Here is a 19,516-nt window from a genome sequence, read left to right as displayed (position 1 = left end):
AAAAATGCATATATTTTGGTTAAATGGATCTCGCTGTCACTGTGTCGCTGCTTTCCCCTCAGTCAGGGCTTGCTAACAGCCTGGGCTCCACACATGTGCCGAATCTATCATCTGTCACGGGTGTGCACTGAGGCATGTAAGGACCCGAGCACTAACTCTATTTCCTAGCAACCGGAGGAAACCATCACACACCACTATTTTTCCTCTGTCAGCAGGATTGCTCCAATTTATGTAACCTACAAAATGTGTGTTATCACCACAATAAACCATATATTCTGAGGTGTTATTTACAGCCACATAATCACAGCCCTGCAGCCCTGGTGCTTGGTGTGTCCTTGCTTGGGACTTCAGCTGTTTGGAAACCTTATAGAAATGTTGTTCAGTGCTTCTTTGACAATGGCAGTAACCACTTAATTATTGAGGAATTATTTGGGATGCTGGAGTATTCAAAAACAGCTAAAACCAAGTGGTGCTGAGGGTCTTCGTTTACAGGCTATGGAAGAGTAGTTGTACCTGTGAATAACTGAGTGGGGGTATGTCCAAAGGAGCTGCTGGTAATGCTCAGCTCTCAAAAATGAGAAAGGTGGATGTATGGAGGGGTAAATCATAGGGAATGTCTGACAGATGCAACGTTTGTTGGTGGCAGCCCAGCCATGGGGTACCCATGTTGTGATGAGGCTGAAGCAACTGGGCATCACTCCAGGGCAGAAGCATCTCCACATGGGCTGCCTGAGGCCTCTGCAAGAAACCAAGGCGGTTAATTCTTGCAGAAAATGGTCTCTTGGGGAATTTGTCCTCATGGTGTCCTCGGTCCCAGAACCCTGTCCTGCTGGGTGGCCCCTCTGCCTTACTGGAGTCAGTGGAAGTCTGGATTAGGAGCAGGGTGCCACCTGCCAGCGCAAGATGCTGATCCAATTAACTTTTCTAGAAGAAAAAGGGCTTCTGGCTCTTTGGCGCATTTGCAAATCACAAGAAGCAAATGATTCAATCAACAGATGAATATCAAGCAACCTTAGTGAGCGGCTTCTGCATCATGAGCCTGTTTAACAGCAGATTGAGCTGCAGATTAGTGAGACATTAGAGCACAGTGTGATGCATCACAGCCTAAATGGGAAGGCTGAAATCAGCACGAGTTTCCTGGAAAGCTGCTTTATTTTCCTGTAATGCCAAGCCCATTATAGTCCAAAGGTTCTTAAATAACTCTTTTTGCAATAGATAATAATACAGACTATGGAAGAAAATTAAGGAATACAAAAGGAGGTAGAGCTGTGATGAAGGAAGCACCATTTAGAGAGGGTTTTGATAGAGTGGGAAAGCTGTGCAGCAGGAGAGTGCTCAGAAATTCATATGGGCTCATTATGTGAGTGCTGCAATGGCCTAATCCAGAGCTGGGGTGTCCCATGGGACCCCTGCTTGGATTAAACACTCCCCTAACACCCTACCCTTCCTTCCTGCTGTGAGGAGATGTACCTCGCACAGCTGAATCCATCTCCACCCTCCACAGCAACTGTGATAATGATGATGTAGCAGGAGTGAGCATCATATCGATTTTAGGCTTGAGACTCACAGACAAGCCGGCAGTGCCAGCCTGGCCCTCCACCATGTGTGTGCCAGTCATGTCCAGGGCCAGGGCATTTGGATTTTGACAGCGATGCAGGAGCCGCTCACGCTGTGAGCGTGATGGATGTATCACCTTCGGGAGGCATAAAGGCATCCATTGCGTCAGCTAAACAAGAGCGTGGCGGGCTGTGGAGTTTTTGTTTGCTCATTTGTTAGCTATTCATCTCGAAATAGAGGAGCCTATTTACACATGTAGCTTATTATTTGAAAGTAGGCAGCATGATGCATAATGCAGCCTCCCAGTTAGAGCAGAGCATCGTGATAATGACAAACAAGCCTGGGAATGTAAGGTAATGCTTATTTTTCTTGGCTGGAGTGCTACCTATTGAGGCAGCAGCTTTGCCAGCTGAAAGAGGAGGGAAGTACAGAAACAAACAGAATAGGTGTTGACACACACCCCTGGCACACTGCTGGGGTTTGAGAAGACTGGTTACCTGGCTGGCACTGGTGCTGCTGGTTGATGCTGTGCTGGCTGTGACCACCCTGTAAGCGAGGTGTACACCAAAGCCTGCTCCAAATTCTGACAGCCAGAGCTGTAAGTGGAAGCTCTGGCAGGTCTCTGAAGTCTGAACTTCACTTTGAGTGGTGGTGGGCAGCCCTGGCCCTCCCCTTATGACTGCTGGAGGTGGTCCTGTCCCCAGTGCTGGGGGGGTGTGTGAGGAGCCTCATGGTGACCTGGGTAGGGAAAGTGAACAGCTTGGGAATAACGACCTGAGAACAAAAAACCCACCCCATGGGGTTATTTTTAGCTCACAGCAGCTCCTGGTGTGATTCACCATGTGTCCTGCTTGTGGCTGAATCAGCCTCGCTGAGGATGTGACGCAGGGAGAGTGGAGAGGGATGGATGCTGGGGATGATGGGAGTCTGAAGTTCCCCTGGCCCCTTCAAGAAGTCCTGGTCCAATGAACCCTTTTAGCTGGAGCTGAGATACACCAAGATCTTGGCAGCAAGGCTGGTGTAAGAAGTTCCCCTAGTTGGAATAAGGCAGAAAGTGTGATTTAAACTGGTCCAGACAGCTGCATCTGTGTCCAGAGCGTGCAGCAGAGCAACATGGTGAGAATTAACCCTATGTCCAGGCAGTGCCTGACACTGAAGGGTGGAGAGTTGTCATCTGAGCAGATACAAATGGGGCAACTTGACAGATTGGGCAGGAACCAGATGGGAAACATCAGCAGGATGGGGTGATTTGGCTGGGCAGAAAGGCTGCGTGGCTGTAGGAGGAGAAGGGAAGAGAGCAGCTCTTGGGGTCCTGCCAGCCCAAACACGTGTCCCTGTGGATTGTGTGGGTGCCTCTGTTTGTAGCATGGGTGACAATGATGAGGAGTGGGTGTAAAGAAACTTGAGGGAGGGTGCTCAGACCCTGATGTCAGAGGGATTGACTCTGACAAAAAGTACCTCTTTGTCCTCGTGCAAACCTCTTTGGACTAAAAATATATTCAGCATCAGCTCTTCAGTAGCAATGTGTTGGGCAGGAGTGTTAGGTTAAATATCAGGAAAAGGTTCTTCCCCTAGAGGGTGGTTAGGCACTGACCAGGCTCCCCAGGGCAGTGGGCACAGCACCAAGGTTCACAGAGCTCAAGGAGTTTGGACAATGCTGTCAGGGATGTGGTGGGATTGTTGGAGTGTCTGTGCAGGGCCAGGAGTTGGACTGGATGATTCCTGTGGGTCCCTTCCAACTCAGAATATTCTGTGTTTCTATGATTCTAACCTCTTTCCTTTAAACACCCTCCAGGACATTATGTGGTGTTTCTCCTTCTCCTCTTACCTTTTCAGACCCCCGACTAAATTAAGAAACTGCTTTGGCAAGACGTATTTCGTAATTGCTTTGGGGTGGTTTAGTGGTTTTTGGAGGCTTTCCTTGCTTCTCCCTTACCAGCCCCAGGTGCCAAGGCTGGCCTGGGTGCCTGATGAAAGCCGAGGAGCTCCTCTGCGCCCGCAGCATTTTCTGCTCCGTGCTGTTTCCCACTGAGTGATTTCAGTGTGTAACAGCATTACCGGGGCTTTGGCTTTGTTGAAACAGTTGCAACAAATTAAACTTTCTCCGGGGCCATAAGAGCATGTGTGTGCTTGGAGCGAGCGTGGGATCTGCCACCCTCTCGGGCTGCTTTCCAGCCCCTTGGAGCTCACAGTTGTTGGACTGATTCCCTGAAGGATTCATTTACCTCTGCTTACAGCTCAGCTGCTCATTTCCCTCAGGCTTTTGTAGATGAGGCTGGCTCGCTTTTAGTGCACAGGCTGCTGAGGGCAGGGGAGAGCAGGGGGGAAACCCACTCCCATCTATTTTTGCTTGCACCTCTCCTTTCAGTGGAAGGAGAGCAGCCTCTTTCTGCTGCCACGTGAGCAGAGAGGGTGATTTACACACAGTGATTCCGAGGATAATCGTCTTATAAATGCAGCTGATAAGTCTGGCTTTTGCAGAGAGCCCAGAAATAACACAGAGCAGCTCCGGAGCATGCTGCAACCCCACCTGTGCCAGGCTGAGCTCTGCCTTGGGTCAAGGCTTTGCAAACACCCAACAGCCCATTCCTTACAGAAGATACGACTTTATGCTTTAATCACATCCCCTTCCCCTCCCACGAGCACGGAATAATCCATATTGCCCCGAGGGCTTTCACAAGCACTTCCAGGGAGGGAAGGAGCAGCGAGGCAGAGTTTGCTGCAAGCACCACACATATTTTGAAGTGTTTCCATCTTGCACCGATACCCATCTGTGTATTTCTGTGTAAGCATCTTCAATTCAAAGTTCTGATGTGCTAAAATATGTCCTAGACAGTTTTGATGAGGCACAACGCTCCTAGATATGCATATTAATGATAGGCTGACTCCCAAATTCCTGCCGTGTGGGTAACCTGGGTGTAGAAAAAAGTCACCCCCAAGTACTGTCAGTATGGGGCACTAAGCTGCTCTTCCCATCTGGGCAGGACACACTAATGCAAAAAACACTCTCTTCATTACATTTTTTCCCAATATGATATTTTCAAAGAAAGCCTGCATTCGTTATCTTTTATTCAGGACTCTATTTTGCTAATTCCAGGTGACCAATGTACATGAGAGTCCTAATGTGTCCCTGAAGTCCTAATGTGTCATGTATAAGTGGCTGAGATTGGCTCATTCCCACTACTCAGGCTGCTCCATGCTCCTGCCCCTTCCCTCCCAGGCCAGAGCAGCAAGTGGGGGGTAGAAAGTAAGGACTAGATCTACACCTTCCTTGGGAAAAGGCTTTGTCCAGTATCCCAAATGATCTGGCAATGTAAGTAAAAGTATTCAGATTCAATCCACTTCCAAACAGGTATCATAAACCAGAGTCCAGATCTCTGAGGGTATTTAGGGGTCTGAGTGCTCTGGGTTGAATTGGGGTCCATGTTTCTGACCCGAGTCACTTTAATTAGGAAAAACCAGACTACAACAGCAACTAGTTCTTAAAAGTGAAATTAATTTTTGTGCAATGCAGGGTCTGTACAATGCCAGCACCCCTCACGCAGCTCCTATGTGGATTATCAATGCTACACAGGTGCCATGCAGAGTTTCTGGATCTGAGCATCTGTCAGAAGCTGTTTGTTGTTAGTTGCATGTTCCTGATGCTGTCTGTCCTCTGCTAAGCCTAAAGGGTTTCTGTGGTGGTTTGACATGACTCCTGTTATGAGCTGTAGCAGGGGCATGTGGAGCACGGTGCAGGATGACGTGGGGTGTTCAGTTTGAGAAGGGCTGGAACTGATGTTGTGCTGAGAGTTTGGGGGAGCCTGTGTGCATCCAAGATGCACTTACAGGTGCCTCTCAGGAACAACCAGCTTCCACCATCTTCTTACTCATGGGTATTTTCCTTTGTTTTGCCTGCCCACCACTAATTTCAGAAATGGGTTGTTTATAAACAACAACCTTTGTATCCCTGCTTAGCTCAGGAGGTGTATTTTGAGCTGCCCATATGGTCCTCGCTGGGCTCTAAGCTGGCCAGGACTTGGCTGTGAGCATTCCTTCACACCCTGCTCCAGATGGGAGAGGGTTGGGCCTGGCAGTTGGGGCAGAGGTGAACAGAGCTCCATCCCAGGCAGTAGCACCGTGTAGCTGTCTGGTTTACCTCGGTGTGCACCAGACCCTCAAGAACAGGGGTAAACTGCAGCCTGCTCTGGGTGTAATCTGGGATTTCACTGAGCAGATCTGCTCAAGGCTTTGAACAGTGAAGCACATCTTCACCCCTGTACGTTTGTGTGCAAGACATGAGCTGAAATCCTTGGGCGATTCACAGACTCGTCCTGAGCATCAGTGACTTCTCCAGCAGAGACACGACAATTCCCAGCGGTTCTCCCCAAACCCAATTTGTTAGTCTGGCCCCAGTATCTCTCTGGCTTTGCTGCTGCTGTTGTTGTTATTAATAAGTAGCCTATGAAACCCTGGGAGGCAAATCAATAGTTTGGCGGAGTTGGGCTGAGAAACCCTTCTTTATTTCCATGGTAACTACTTCCACTGTTTTGGGAAGCGCATTTTCCAGACAGCGGATCTGTCGACCTTGCTGTGCCAGGAGGGATGACAGGGCAGGTGGAGATAACGCCCTGACAGGAATGGTGTCGGTGCCCTGCGATGTCCTCGGGGTGTTCGGAGGTAACGTCCCCGCCTGCCCCTGCCGGTCCTGCCGCCGCACTCGGCGGGAGATGGAGCCGTGCCGGGAGGTGGTGCCGGCTGGCACCGGTCGCCTCCTGCAAGCGCCTCCGGCTGCTCTGCATCAGAGCTGGCAGCTGGGAATTCTCTGCCGCGGAAGGCTTTTGCTGACAGTTTAAGCAGAAATGATGCAGCGCGGGCGGTCCTGCCCTGCAGCGGCGGGTGCAGGCAGCGCTCCGGCCCCTTCCTGCTGGTCGGTCCCGTCCTCTCCTGCTGAAGCCTCAGCTGGGAGCCTTCAGCTGATGGTGGATGCCCATAATCGTGTTTTATGCCCTTCCCTCTCAAAGCTCACCGAGGTGTGTTAGTTTACATGAGCTTCATACACAATTTGCTGGTAAATTAGGTGCGGCCACCTCTTGGGTGGACCTGAAAGTCTCAGAGCTGGGAGTGAGAAATAATAAAGCTGGTGAGAGAGCAGGTGAAGCTGGATGTGGGAGGGAATGGAGACACAGAGCAGGAGAATCTTTCTGCCGAGAGCAGGACTGATCCTCTGGCTGCTGCCCTGCACGTTGGGCACTGTCACATTTGAGGGGACAAAAGGGAGTTTGCTTTTTCCACCACCACTATGATGATTTCCTTGATTGCTTATCCATTTCATTCCCCTCCCTGCCTCCAGGGTAATTACCTGGTGGTTGGCAGGACCTTTCTCCGCATCCAGACCTTCTCTCACCCCAGCCCACAAGTCAGGGTTCCTCAGCGTGGTCTGTTTTTGGAGTGGTACCTGCAGCCTTGTGGTGCAGCTTCCATGTCTGTGCCTGACCTTTTCCAGACTCAGCTGGCTCCACACGGAGTTACAAATCAAAGTTAGAATGGAAAAGCTCATGTTTAAAGGCCTTTGAAGTACATCAGTGCAGTGTTTGGGCTGTAATTAGACAAAGTGCTGCCTTTTTTCTGCCTTGTGGGAGCTGGGCATTTGGGGGGGTATGGACCCTGGCACTGTGGCATCTATACTACTGGGTCCCTGATGCTTCTGACTTCTATATGGGAAAGCTAAACAAATACAGGATCCTTTAAGTTTGGAGTCCTTAAAAAATGTAAGGAAAAATAGGATTAGCTTGATAAAATAAAAAAAAAAAAAGAATTTTTTTTTCAACTAAAATGGGAACAAAAAAATTAGTCTTGTATCAAATCAAATGTTTCATTTGACCTGTAACAAGGTTGTTCCTTACTTTCAATCTTAATTTACCTTTCCATTAAAGGCTTTTAAAACTCAACTTCATCATAAATCACAATTTAATTTAGAAATAAGCAATTTAATTTTTAGAGAGACTTTCAGAAATTTCAGATCTGGTTATCAGAAACCTTGTCACAAGGGAGGTTTGTCTGTTCTCAAGTGGGCAGATTGCTGTGCTCGTCCATTAACTTCCTCTGTAACAGAGCCCGTGGGTTTTTCACTTCTTACTGTGTTCATGGCTCTGCCCAAAATAGCAATACCAACAGCAAAAAGGTTTGGTGCTGGATCTGAGCGTGATCCCCTTATCAGGGAATGTGCAAGTTCAAGGCTTTCATCCCTGCTTCTTAGGGACCACTGGGGACCTACAATGGACCTGAGACCAGGTGTAGTGCACATACCAAGGGCTGCATGATGCCTCTAGTAAGGGGTAGATGGAAATTTTCTGCTTTTAAAAACAAGAATGCTGAGAGTGAAAAGGTTGTGACAGAGACTGGTGATTTGTAAAATTGCACACAGCCTTTTGAAACAAGTGACCACACACAAGTATCCCAGGCCGAAGTGTTCAAGGCCAGGTGGGACGGGGCTTTGAACCTGGTCTAGTGGAAGGTGTCCCTGTCCATGGCAGGGAGTTGATCTTTAAGGTCCTTTCCAACTTAAACCAGTCTAGGATTCTATAAAAAAATTCACAAAAGACAACTTGGGCTACAGTCTGCATTTCAGCTGAGTTTTGTATCTGTTGCTACCCCAAACCTTTTGTAGCAGAAGAGCCCTAAACTTTAACGTTCAGGTGGTCTGTTTTTGTAAAAAAGACAGTATTGATTAAGAGTGTCAGGAATAAGCTCATCAAGTGCTTTTGTGCGTGTACCTGTGCAATGTCACCTTTGCAGCAACTAAGAATTTTTTGCCTACCTGCTAAAGGAGCAATTTCCCCTCCTGGGTTGCTTTGCTCAGAGTCTCCAGCTCTTTCACAGGAAGCTTTAAATAAATAACTTTAAAAAAGGAAGAGTTGCATCAGCAGTGTTGAGATAGGGATGTTATCTTCCCTTCTCCCCTGCAAGTCACACTCTGTGCTGTGTTTCGAGGCATCAGTCTGCTGGGAACACTGTGCCTGCCTGTGGTGCTCTGCCAAGCCACTGCAGGCAAGGGACAGTCACCAAAAGACACAGGATGGACTTTGACACTGCATTTGATCTGCACGTGAGGCTTTCTGCTGTCATGGGGAAAATCTGTCTATTATAATTTCCTGCCAGTGGGTAAACTGTGCTTGTCAAATCTCGTTAGGAAGGAGACTGTTCCTGGGAGCTGGGTTTGCTGTAGCTGTGCATCTGTCTCCCCAAAGGAAGCCTGCAGCCCTCACTGAGCGTTGTCACTTGTACTTCAATTTCCAGGTCATACCCAACAAATTGCTCCTCATTCATAAAAGGTGAATACAATGATCCCACAGGCAGCGAGCCTGGATGTAGTAGGAAGGTGTTATTTCACTACACTCGTATTACTCTCAGTCAAGGTCAGGGCTGCAGCTAGTTTATAGCTCAGCAGAAGCTGCAGAAGATCAAGGCTTTTCAGAAGAGACAGCAAGGACTTTGTGTTTTTACCTGTCTCTGCTTCCCCTGTTTCCTAACACTGACTGCTGGGAATTCAGAGAGGAGCTGCCTTGGTCAATGTCAGCTATGGGGAACTGAGGGATCACAGAGAAAAATAGATATTAATGACTAAAGTACCCTGTTAAATAAGTTATTTGTAGCTAATAGAGTTGGTGAGAGCCTGGAAAAGAGCTATCTGAATGTTTTGTGAAAGTTAACAACACAGGAGCTGGTGTTTTCAAACATAATCCACCCGATCCTTCCCATTCCCTCTGCCTCCTGCCAGCGGGAAGCATTCACACCTCCTTCTGCAGAAGAGAGTTTCCCTTTGGACACTTCCATGTGACAGATGGTATCTTAAACTGTCCAGAAAAGGTGATTTTAAAGTAAATCAGAGCCATCTCCTCCTGCTCTCCATAGCACTGCCAGAATTCCTACAGCAGCCATAGTAACACCCACTCTGATGGTGTATTCTCTGAGACTGCTCCATCAGGTTAGGCCAAGATAACGTCCTTTTGTCAGCCCTGTATCATCTTGACAGGTTTGCCCCACTGGTTGTTATAATTAATGCTTACTTTATTCACGATGAAGCAAAGGAGAAGCACTTCACTCCAGAAAACGTGACAGTGTGTTTAATTGGTATTGAGCTGCAGCCACCACCGATGGATTTTTAAAAACGCAATAATCAGAAGGAAATCGGCATAAACTGACACGGAGATAAAATGTTCTGACACATCCAGTGACCTGCCCTGGTGCCTCGTACTGCTGCAACTGTTTGTGTCAGGCTGTGATAGAGAAACAAACTTCGGAATTCTCAAGCAAAATAACCACAAAGCAATAATAATAGTATTAATTTTGGAAAGAAATTCAGTAACTTCCTTGATTTCTGTTGTCATAAGCCATTTTACTTCTTGTGTGGACACCAGCAGCTCAGGTGAGCCCAGCAGGAGTTGTCCCATGTTTCTCCTCTTGTACTTCATGTAAGATCCTCTCCCCATCACACTTGGCATTGTGATTCCCCGATGGATTGTGTAATCCCCGTTATCCATGGTGGAGCCTGGCAGGGTGAGCTGCTGCACTGCTGAGGGGACTGTCCCCTCCTTTGAAGGTATGGGAAGAGGTGGCTGCTCCTGGGAGCACCACTCTCCAGCATGCTGAGCATAGCCTGATGCAAAGCTTGGAGCAAGGCAAGGAGATCTCGTTTTCTGATCTTTCTGCCATCCGTTATCTTGGCAAATCCAGGTGGGGTTTGTTCTAGTGGCAAAAGCAGAAATTAATAAGAAAATCCTTTTGCTGTTTGTGTGCTGATGTGTCCTGGAATGTCTCTCTTCTGAACCTGGAATTATTATTCCAAGTTAAATGTTTTTAATTGCTTATTTTGGTAACCTGACAGGGAAAAAAAAAGAGTATTTTTATGCTGGTTTTAATCCTTTGTTTCACCTTACCCCACCAGCACAAACTCCCTGTGCATGGGGTGCAAAGGCTAAGATATTGTCAGTTTGATCAGCTTTATCAGGGTACCCACTGAGTCAGGACAGTTCCTCAACACAGGAAGGAGCTGGCAGTGCCCTGGGCCACATGGATCTTGGTATCCATGTGCTTCATCTGTAATAGGAGAAGCACTGGCCACACTGATTAAGGTCCCTTTTGCTCCTCTGCTGCAGTCAGAGTATGAGGGTTGCCATCACCTTTGCTTGCCCAGCTCATCAGAGCGTGTTGACTCATGAAAAAATCCCGGGAATCAGGTGATACAGAGCAAAACCCTTTTTCCCCCCAACATGTATTTGCTGGGAACTGACACAGCCAAATGCTTGTAGGTAGGGTATTAGAGGGTGCTGACCCCCAAGAGTGGCCAAGGTGGACGCAGGTGATCACCCAGTTCATGGTGCTAAACCAGGGTGCCTTGAAAAGCCCATTGTGTGGAAACCAGCTCTGCCATTTAACCAGCCACTCGGTCCTTGCTGTTGCTTAGCCTCCTCCAGGCTCTGACTGCAATTCTCTTTGATGGGTTAACCATCATCCAGCAGGACTTTACGAACTTCACCAGTTTTCCTCCAAAGCCATAAACCTATTTTATGTTCCCATGGGGATGAACCTGGTAAACAAATGGCCCTTTTCACGCACACCATAGTTTTCCTGTGGTAACCTTTGCAGTTTGGCTCATGCTTGAATACTTTGCTGAATATGATGGACTTAAACATGTGCTAAGTGCTCTGCTGAACCGGGTCTTTCTCCTGATTTATGCCAGGGTAGATTAAAATAGAATCAGCCCCTTAAGTGGTCTGTGCCACGTGTTGTCAGCGCGCCGAGACACTGCGTCTGCGCTTGTGTTTTAATTAAAGGTTCCACCTATTTACATGGAGTCAATCAATCTCGGCACAAAAACCTCTTTGCAGTTGATTAGCACCGTAGTGCAGACAAATGGCATTAAGCACAAATGGCTTTTTGGAGAAGTAATTCATCTGTGTGGAAACGAAAAATACAATTATTGTAACCGGTGCCGTCGTGTGATCAATCAAGCCCAGCTCAGTGCTGCGTGCCCCCCATGCGTGTGGGGATGTGCTGGCTCTTTTGGCTCTGAGCCGTGATGCTGGTGTTCACAGGGATGTGGTGGGTACCCAAAACCACCACCCAGCTCTGCCTGGGTTTCCTGAGCTGGGGCTGGTATTTGGAGCTGGGCTTGAGCCCCTGCAGTGGTGTTAATTACATCCTATGCAGAGCAGAAATGAGCAGAACGTGGCTTTACTGATAGATTTTTAGTGGGCTCAAGGCTAATGGGTGTTTTAATGGGAAAATGCAGCATTCTAGCCTGTTGAAACAGCAATAAGGGAGTCTATGGGCCATCATTAATATACTCCTGGTGATTAAAATCATTCTTCCCTCAGACCCACATCTCTCAACATACTCAAGGCATTTATTAGTGGTCCATTATATGCCCACTTCTATCTTACTGCTTAATTTGAACACTAATTAACTTCATCATGCCTTCTAAAGCACAAATGGCACTTGGTAGGATTTCATTATCTCCAGGCTCTACAAGTCGAGAGAGCAGAACTTCACCTGACAAACCACCCCCGTGGGCTCACGGGGCTGGTGACAGGAGGGTTCCACCTCCAGGTCCCATCTCCCAGGTCTCACAGTTAGGGGGGAAGCTGGTGGAAAGCAAACCCATTACTTCATTTCCCGAAGTGCTGGGGCAGTAGCCAGCAGGACTGCTTGGATGTCTAAACACTCGCTTAATTATCTGGCTGAACAGGGGCCCAGGGTTTGGGTTTGCTGCTGCTGCTGTGAACTCTGCTCACTCTCCCTGGCTAGCCCGGAGCAGGGGGAAGGCAGAGCCAACTCCAAATGGAAAGGTTTACTGGTTCCAGCTCCCCTGTGCATTTCACTGCCTTCTCGGGAAGGATAGAGTTCAATCAGCCTTTGAAAGTCAGTGAGGGGGGGTTCCCTCCCTCCCAAATATCTTAAAGTAAACCTCCTCTGCTGCAGTTCAAGTCCTATCTCCTTCCCAGCAGTAGGAAAAATGAACACCATCCTTTTCTGAAGCAGCTTTTTATGGGTTTGGGGACTTTTATCATCTCTTCCCGAGGCTTTTCTTCTCTCTAAACTGAATTATGCTCGTTCCCTCTGCACATCCCCATGGGGCAAGAACGGTGCTTTATCTCCTTGTTCCTCCCCATCTCAGCTCTTGCAGCTCCTTCCCACCTGGGCACTGTAAGGTCCCTACTGGTGTTACCCCTGGCAATAGCTCCTACCAGGATATTGGCTGATTTCCCTCCCCCCTCCCAAAACAGAACATTTCTGCCTCATGTCATAATTCCCAGGTCCTCTTGTATGGGGCTGCTGCCCAAGCACTCATTTTGCATCCAGTATTTTTACAGCTAATTATTCTTAGTTAAGTGCTGTAGATTCTCATGCTGCTGGACGGTTGCCTGCTTTTTTTATACTGCTTCTCCACTTCTCCTACCGAACTCTTCCTAGTGATATTTGAGCCTCTCTATAGTCTAATAACTTCTATTATTAGTCTTTTGAAACACCAATAGAGAAGACACCCATCTTGACAGCATCCCCAATAGTTTGAATACTGAATATGAGAAAAAGCATTAGAGTGAAAACCTGTCAGATGGGGAGGGAATAGTCTGCTCCTCCTCCTTCTAGGCTTTGCAGGAGTTAGTTTTCCTTCTCAGAAATGCATTTGTCGCCACCTCCTTGGCATTGCTCAAACTGAGGGGCGTGTGGGGCTGTGGGAATGGGGGTCCCCTCCCAACTCAGCACAGACGGTGGCTTTGCAGAAGGTTAAAATGACAGCACCACAGGGACAGAGCCAGCCCTCACAGCATTAATACTTAAAGGGAATCTGAGTTGAAATCAGCTTAGTGAGGAAGCGGATAGGCAAAGGTTGGGGATGTTGTTTTGCCCTTTGGGATTGCTCTTCTTTGGTCTTTTGGCTCAAACTGAGTGTAGTATTAGTTTAATATCTGATCCATCCTCTGTCGGGAGGCTGTCAGTGCTTTTGTGAGGGATTTGACACTGTATATATTTCTTTTGCTGCCAGCTTGTTACGAACCTGCCCTGTCATGATCTGGGGTTTAGCCTTCACAGCTGATGCATAGACTTGTACGGTGAAGGAGCAGCAAAATTAAGTCCAATTTCTCCTCAAAGATAAGCAACAACCCGAGCAGGGAAGCGAGCTCCGTCTCGGCAGCAGGCACGGCGCTTCCCCTGGAACGGCTAAGACAGACAAGGTGTTGGTATGAATAAAAACTGGGTGCCAGGGAGAGGCTGTCAGTGACATTACTACCTGTCACACGTGTGTAAAGTCATCAAACAGCGGGTGGGCGGCCGTGACAGCCCTGGGAAAGACATCTCCATTAGCGCTCAGCGCCGGTGCGAGGTTGCAGCGTGTTAAGGGCAGGGAGGCTGTTCCACTTAAGGTGGAAAAATGATATATTCGGCAATGGGAGTAATTTGATTTGGCTGAGGTTCACAGTGTTTTGGAATCTGATGTGAGTCTTCCTACTATTGGATACTGCCCCAGATTCCCAGTGCTGCAGCATATTGCATCTCCCTTTCAGGCTGCACGGAGTAAATGAGCTTCTGAGCCTGATGGTACGGATTTTGTACCCAGATGGGCAAATTCTCTCCTCTTCTGTTATAAAATGGATTTCAAGTTTGCAAGAAAATATAGCAAGCAGGATATTCCTCCACAATCTGACTTGTAAAAGCAGTCAGTGATTGCATCCAGTAGTCTTTTTCCTGCCCCAAATGTTTTCTGCCCATTTCAGGTTGAACCTGCTTTCTAGAAGTAGCCTTTGCCAATGCTGGTTTTGCACTGGAGGGGTTTCCAGTAGTGGTTTTGTTTTGGATTTTTTTTCGTCCAGAGTGTTACTGAGGTGCAACTCCTACAGCAGGGGGGTGTGGATGTGACACAGTGTGCTGGGTCCCTTGCAGCTGGATCACTAGGGACTGAGCCTGAGGCCAGAAAAGCATTGGTTTACGGAGGTGAAGATCTAACTGGAGCCACTGTGGGCACTTGGAGGAAGATAAGGCTGTGTGTGCTGGAGGGGAGGAAGGAATGCAGAGTATAGCAGCTTAAAATGCATTCCCACGTGCTGTGTGCCAGCAGCTGGATGCTGTCTGGCTGCAGACACCTTGTTAAACTGCTTTTCTTCCCCTGCTAAAATCAGCACTGATGGTTTCCACGGGCTTAACAGTTCGTGTCAGCCTGGTGCTTTGTGCTGGGCTGGGTGAGAGCTCGGAGGCAGCGCTCAGGCTGGTTGCAGAGAGAGCCTGTCCTCTCCTGGAGCCACTCGGGAACGGCTCAGCCTTGAGGGGGAACCCTGGGGTGCAGCGTGGTGACAACCACCTTGCAGCAAACTCCCCCCTTCCCCAGGCAGAGCACAGCGAGGGCCAGCACCAGCTGCCTGCTCCAAGGAGCCCACCCACACTGCCAGTAACACCCTCAGATTTTATGCCAACTTTTAATTGCATGAATTTAATTATAGGGATTTTCTGGATGTAGTGGGGGCTGTGAGCATATCCCCTGCAGCTGGGAGTGCACAGGCCCCCGTGCAGCCAGAGCTCAGTGCAGGGGGAGCAGGTGGCCAGAGCCCAGCCGTGCTGTCACTTGGCTGGAGGTGCTGAGTAGCCTCGAGCTGAACTGGTTAGAAAATGATCCTCTTCTTTCTGGGATCTTGTGTGATTTTTCTACACTGCAGAACAGCTTCAGCAGGGAACCATCAGTCCTGCTTTGCCCTGAGCAGCTTCTGTCCTGCTGGTTCGGAGCCTGCAGGAGAGCCAGGGTCCATCAATGGACCAGCTCTGTGGTGGTACTGCCACCTGTGCTGTGGTCACACTGCCAAAGCCATTGTCCCTATGAACTGTGCCTGTCTCAGGTTTACAAGGGGGTCTGAAATCAGGCCAACTCTCCTGGATCAAGGATGACTGGAAGAAGAGAGATAAGAAAGAGGCTGGTGGGTGGCTGTGGAAGCCCTCTGGGAGAGCCCTGCTCTTTCCCTTCTCACCTGCTTGTGCAATGCTGAAAAGCTGTGCCTGGCTGACCTGGGGCAGCACTAGGTTCTGCTGTGTCACCAGAGATGAACACATCACTGGGTTTCAGGCAGGTTCAGCAACACCTTGGTTACTAAAGATCCACAAAGTCTTACCATTGGCCCCTATGGCTTGAAGTTGAGCTGACAATCTGGGACTTGAAGTTTAATTCCTCCCAGTTTAATTCCTCCCTGTTCCCTGCGGTGTTTTGCTCTGCCACCACTTGACCTCCACGTCCCTGCAGTAATGAGATCTGCACACGGAGCAGCGCTGCCTTCCTCCCTCCAGCCCTCCCCTCTTGGGGGTCCCTGGAGCTTTCACTGCTTATTCCTGCCATTTTCCCACTTTGCACTGTTTAAAAACAAGCAAGCAAGAGCTCCCTGGAGCCAACCGCTCATTTGCTGGCAAGGACTGCCTGTTAATCAATTAAAGCTCTGCAAATGTATTTGCAGCAGGGTGGATGATTAAGATGCTTTCTGTCTCTAATGCACGCCTGTGGGAGGCTCGCCTGCGTGTGAAGGGCAGGTGTGTTGGCCTGGAGGTCCTGCAATTCTGCTTTTATAGGTTCTGGTATAAAGAAGTCAGCTTTTATGGATAGCGAGGGAAGGGGAAAAGGTTTGGCAAACCCCAAAGCCTTTGCCTAATGGGTGGTGCTACCTGAGCCCAGTCTCCAGGGCAGGATTTTCTGATCTGCTCTGAAGTGGCTCCAGGGGAACATCCCACCAGGGATATGTCATGTGCAGAAAAGGTGACTCGGGGGCAGTGAAGGAAATGGGCTGATGTGGAGGATATTCAGGAAAATCAGTAGAAAAGGTACTGCTGAGGGCAGCATCGAAACAGCATCAGAAGTGTGTTTGTACCCAGGCAAAAACTGCTCTATCTATAAACTGGGGTTCGGGGTTGTGATTTTGTGCTCTCCTGTCAGAGCAAACCTCAGCTGTGGGAACCTGTCAGCCCTCCTAAACAGTGCTGTGATTTCCACCACTGATCTCCATTTCCAGGCACGAATGCCGTTCATTTCAGAACCTTAAACAGGTGAATCAAAGGACAAAACCACTCTTGCACTCGGCCAACAAAAGGGTGCAGGGCCCTTGCTGCATCTAAGTGTCATTTTGAGGACTGCAATGGATTCACAAGGGATTAATTTTCTTAACATTGATGTGCCATAAACTGTAGTGCAGTCCTTGCAAAAAGAAAATTGCATTCATGTTTACAGTTATGGAAGTCATGTACCAGCCCCTGAACTGGCCACCACTCCAAAATCCATAACCATGGAAAGTCAAGCCAAAGAAATCTCTGGCACAATTTACTGAAATGTGATTTAATAGAAAGATTATTAGTGTTTCAAAGGGCTGAGAGAGATTGGCTCAGGTTTGATATTTAGTTAGATATTTCACTATTTTGCAAGAGCAAGATCCAAATCTTGGCCCAGGGCAGGAGGAGGACTTTGCAGCAAGGTGCCTTGGGCATGGAGTTGTTTCATGGGGGAAATGCTGGGGGAAAGGAAAATGGTTGGAGAAGCAGCTAAATTTGGGAGGTGGAAACCAAGGCATCCACAGAGCTGGGAGCTGTTCAGTGCAAAACCCAGCGTGGCTGGTTGTGCTGGCACAGGGAGATGAGTGACCAGGGAGAAGGGGCTTGGGGGGCAGATGGGATCAGAGGCAAATGGGAAATGGATGCTCCACCAGGATCACATTGTATCCCTGTCCCCAGCACAGCCCTAAGGAAAGCACACGGTTTCTTTAGAAGTCACAAAAACAAACCCTCCAGTCTGCCAATGCACTGGGAATACTCGAAGAGAATTAATCAAGCCAATTAGTGATTAAAAAATATATATATTTATTATTTTAATAACAAGGTTTCAGACTATCACTTAGTGCACAAAATAAACTTAAAGTGTGGTGGCCAGAGCAGAGCCCTGACCTACAGCTGCCACCAGAGAGCATCCTTGTATACTTTTTCTGTGGAAAAAACAGCACCGAGCTGGGAAATAACCCATCTTTCAGCAGCCTGTCTCTTTTTAAGTGCTTCCCAGTCAGTTAAAGATACAATAATTGAAAGTTGTCTATCAATCATGTTAGCAGACAAAACAACATTGTTTCTCTTCTCTTTTTCTCCAAAGTACTATAGCTTGATCGGCTTAACAATGTGAACAAAGGCACCAAGTCAAAAATCCCACTTAAATGTTTTCAACTATAAAAGCACGTCATTTTTGGGGAGGAAAGGTGCAAAATTCATTGTTTAGAAGCGTTCTAGGGGAATACTCAAAAGGAAAAAAAAAATTACAGAGAATAATTGACGTGCCCACAAAATATCCTTTGGGATGAATTAAAAAATTTTTAAAAATCTGCCAAGAAATTTGCATGTCTGCCTATCTGTAGCCCCCTCATCTGAAGCAGCTGATGCATGTGGTCAGTGGAAGAGGTCAGGAGAGTCCTTTTGGTGCTTTCTTGGCGTGCAAAAGCATGCTAAAACTAGGTTTGCACCTTAAGTCCCTGTGGATGCAGGGGTAGGAGGGCAGAGATGGGCTGTGGCTCTGAAGTGCTGTGTAAATGATGTTCTTGTTTTCCTTTTTGCCATCCCCAGGGGTGCACTGGTCACTTCAGAGCTCGTCTCCAGTTTTTAGGTGCAGTCTGCAGATCTCATAAATACATTTCTCTCCAGAAATCCTTGACTGGGCCATGATAGGTGTCTGTGTAGGTGGGTGACATCCCCAAGGGATGGGGCAGGAGCAACTTGTGGGCTGCTCTGATGGTCCAGGAGCATCTTTGCTTTGCAGGAAACAGCTTTCCATGTTTATTTCTCTACATCCAGGAGAGCTTTTAAGTTGTTTCAGTTAAAAAAAAAAAAAAAGAAGATTTGTTTGCTACAGGTCTGAAAAATGTCAGCTCCTTCAGGCTAACTGGAACCTGTTGCCCATGCAGGATCACATAGCAAAGGGTTTGCCAGAGCTTTCTGCTTTTTCAGGGCAGGTTTTGCGTTGCTGCTTGTTCTCTTTGCTTCTGTAGCAGTGTTGCATTGGGTTTGTGTTTCTGTGTATAAATTTATACAAACTGATTTAGCAGAGGATGCTGGAATGGGTCTAAGGTTAGGCCATGGAAGAGCAGAAGACAAATTTCTCAATGCAAATCACTTCCCTTTCTCAGTCAGTCGGGGAAAGGGGAAATAAATAAGCAGTGAGAGGCACCATCATTTTTATAATCACTTGAGCAACAGCAGGAGCAGCTCTCTGTGAGTCACAGCAGCGCTGCCGCTGCTCTCGCTGCCATCAGTGCTCCCCTTTGCAGACATTAACCAGTGGTTTTAGGGAGGTTTAAAATTACTAGTCTGTTAGTTATTGTGAGTTTCCCTCTCTGTGCAGTCTGCTGGGAATACCACAGCCTTTATAGCTCATAGACACCGTCCTCAAGGCGACCTTTAGCTCTGGATGATTACAGTTTGGTTAACGAAACCGCAGACGTTACCGAAAATGTGGTCATTGCGTCTTGGTCCCTCATACCTGTCATGTTTGCTGCCTCCTCTGGGTGTTGTTCAAGTTCATTTGGGATTTTGCTGAATACTTAGAGTGGGTGGGGTGGGGTCTTTGAGCTGCCCTTTCCCTGGTGTGCTCCAAGCTAGGAAAATGCTTCAGTTAGGCTGAAACCAGGGATTTCCTTCAGCTAAATCTTTGAACTGTGAAGTCAGAGGTCTACCACAGAGCAAGCACGTTTCCAGAAGTTCTCATCATGTGTGGTTCTGGTCAGACAGGCAAAAGAATTCGACCTGTGGTTGCTATATTTTAGTCCTCTTCCTCCTCCCTACAGAAGTTTTCTTTTCAGATGATTTTCTGAGTTAATTCCAATTCCGTTGCAAGAAACTCATAAAGCTGTTATTGCTCAGTCGCTCTCAGTCTCCTTGTTAATATAATACAAGGATAAGCAAAGTTCATGGAAACTGC

This window comes from Neopelma chrysocephalum, unplaced genomic scaffold, assembly GCF_003984885.1.
Source record: "Neopelma chrysocephalum unplaced genomic scaffold, ASM398488v2 Primary Assembly neopelma1_147, whole genome shotgun sequence".
NCBI lineage: Eukaryota > Metazoa > Chordata > Aves > Passeriformes > Pipridae > Neopelma > Neopelma chrysocephalum.
Note: the sequence above shows the minus strand (reverse complement) of the source record.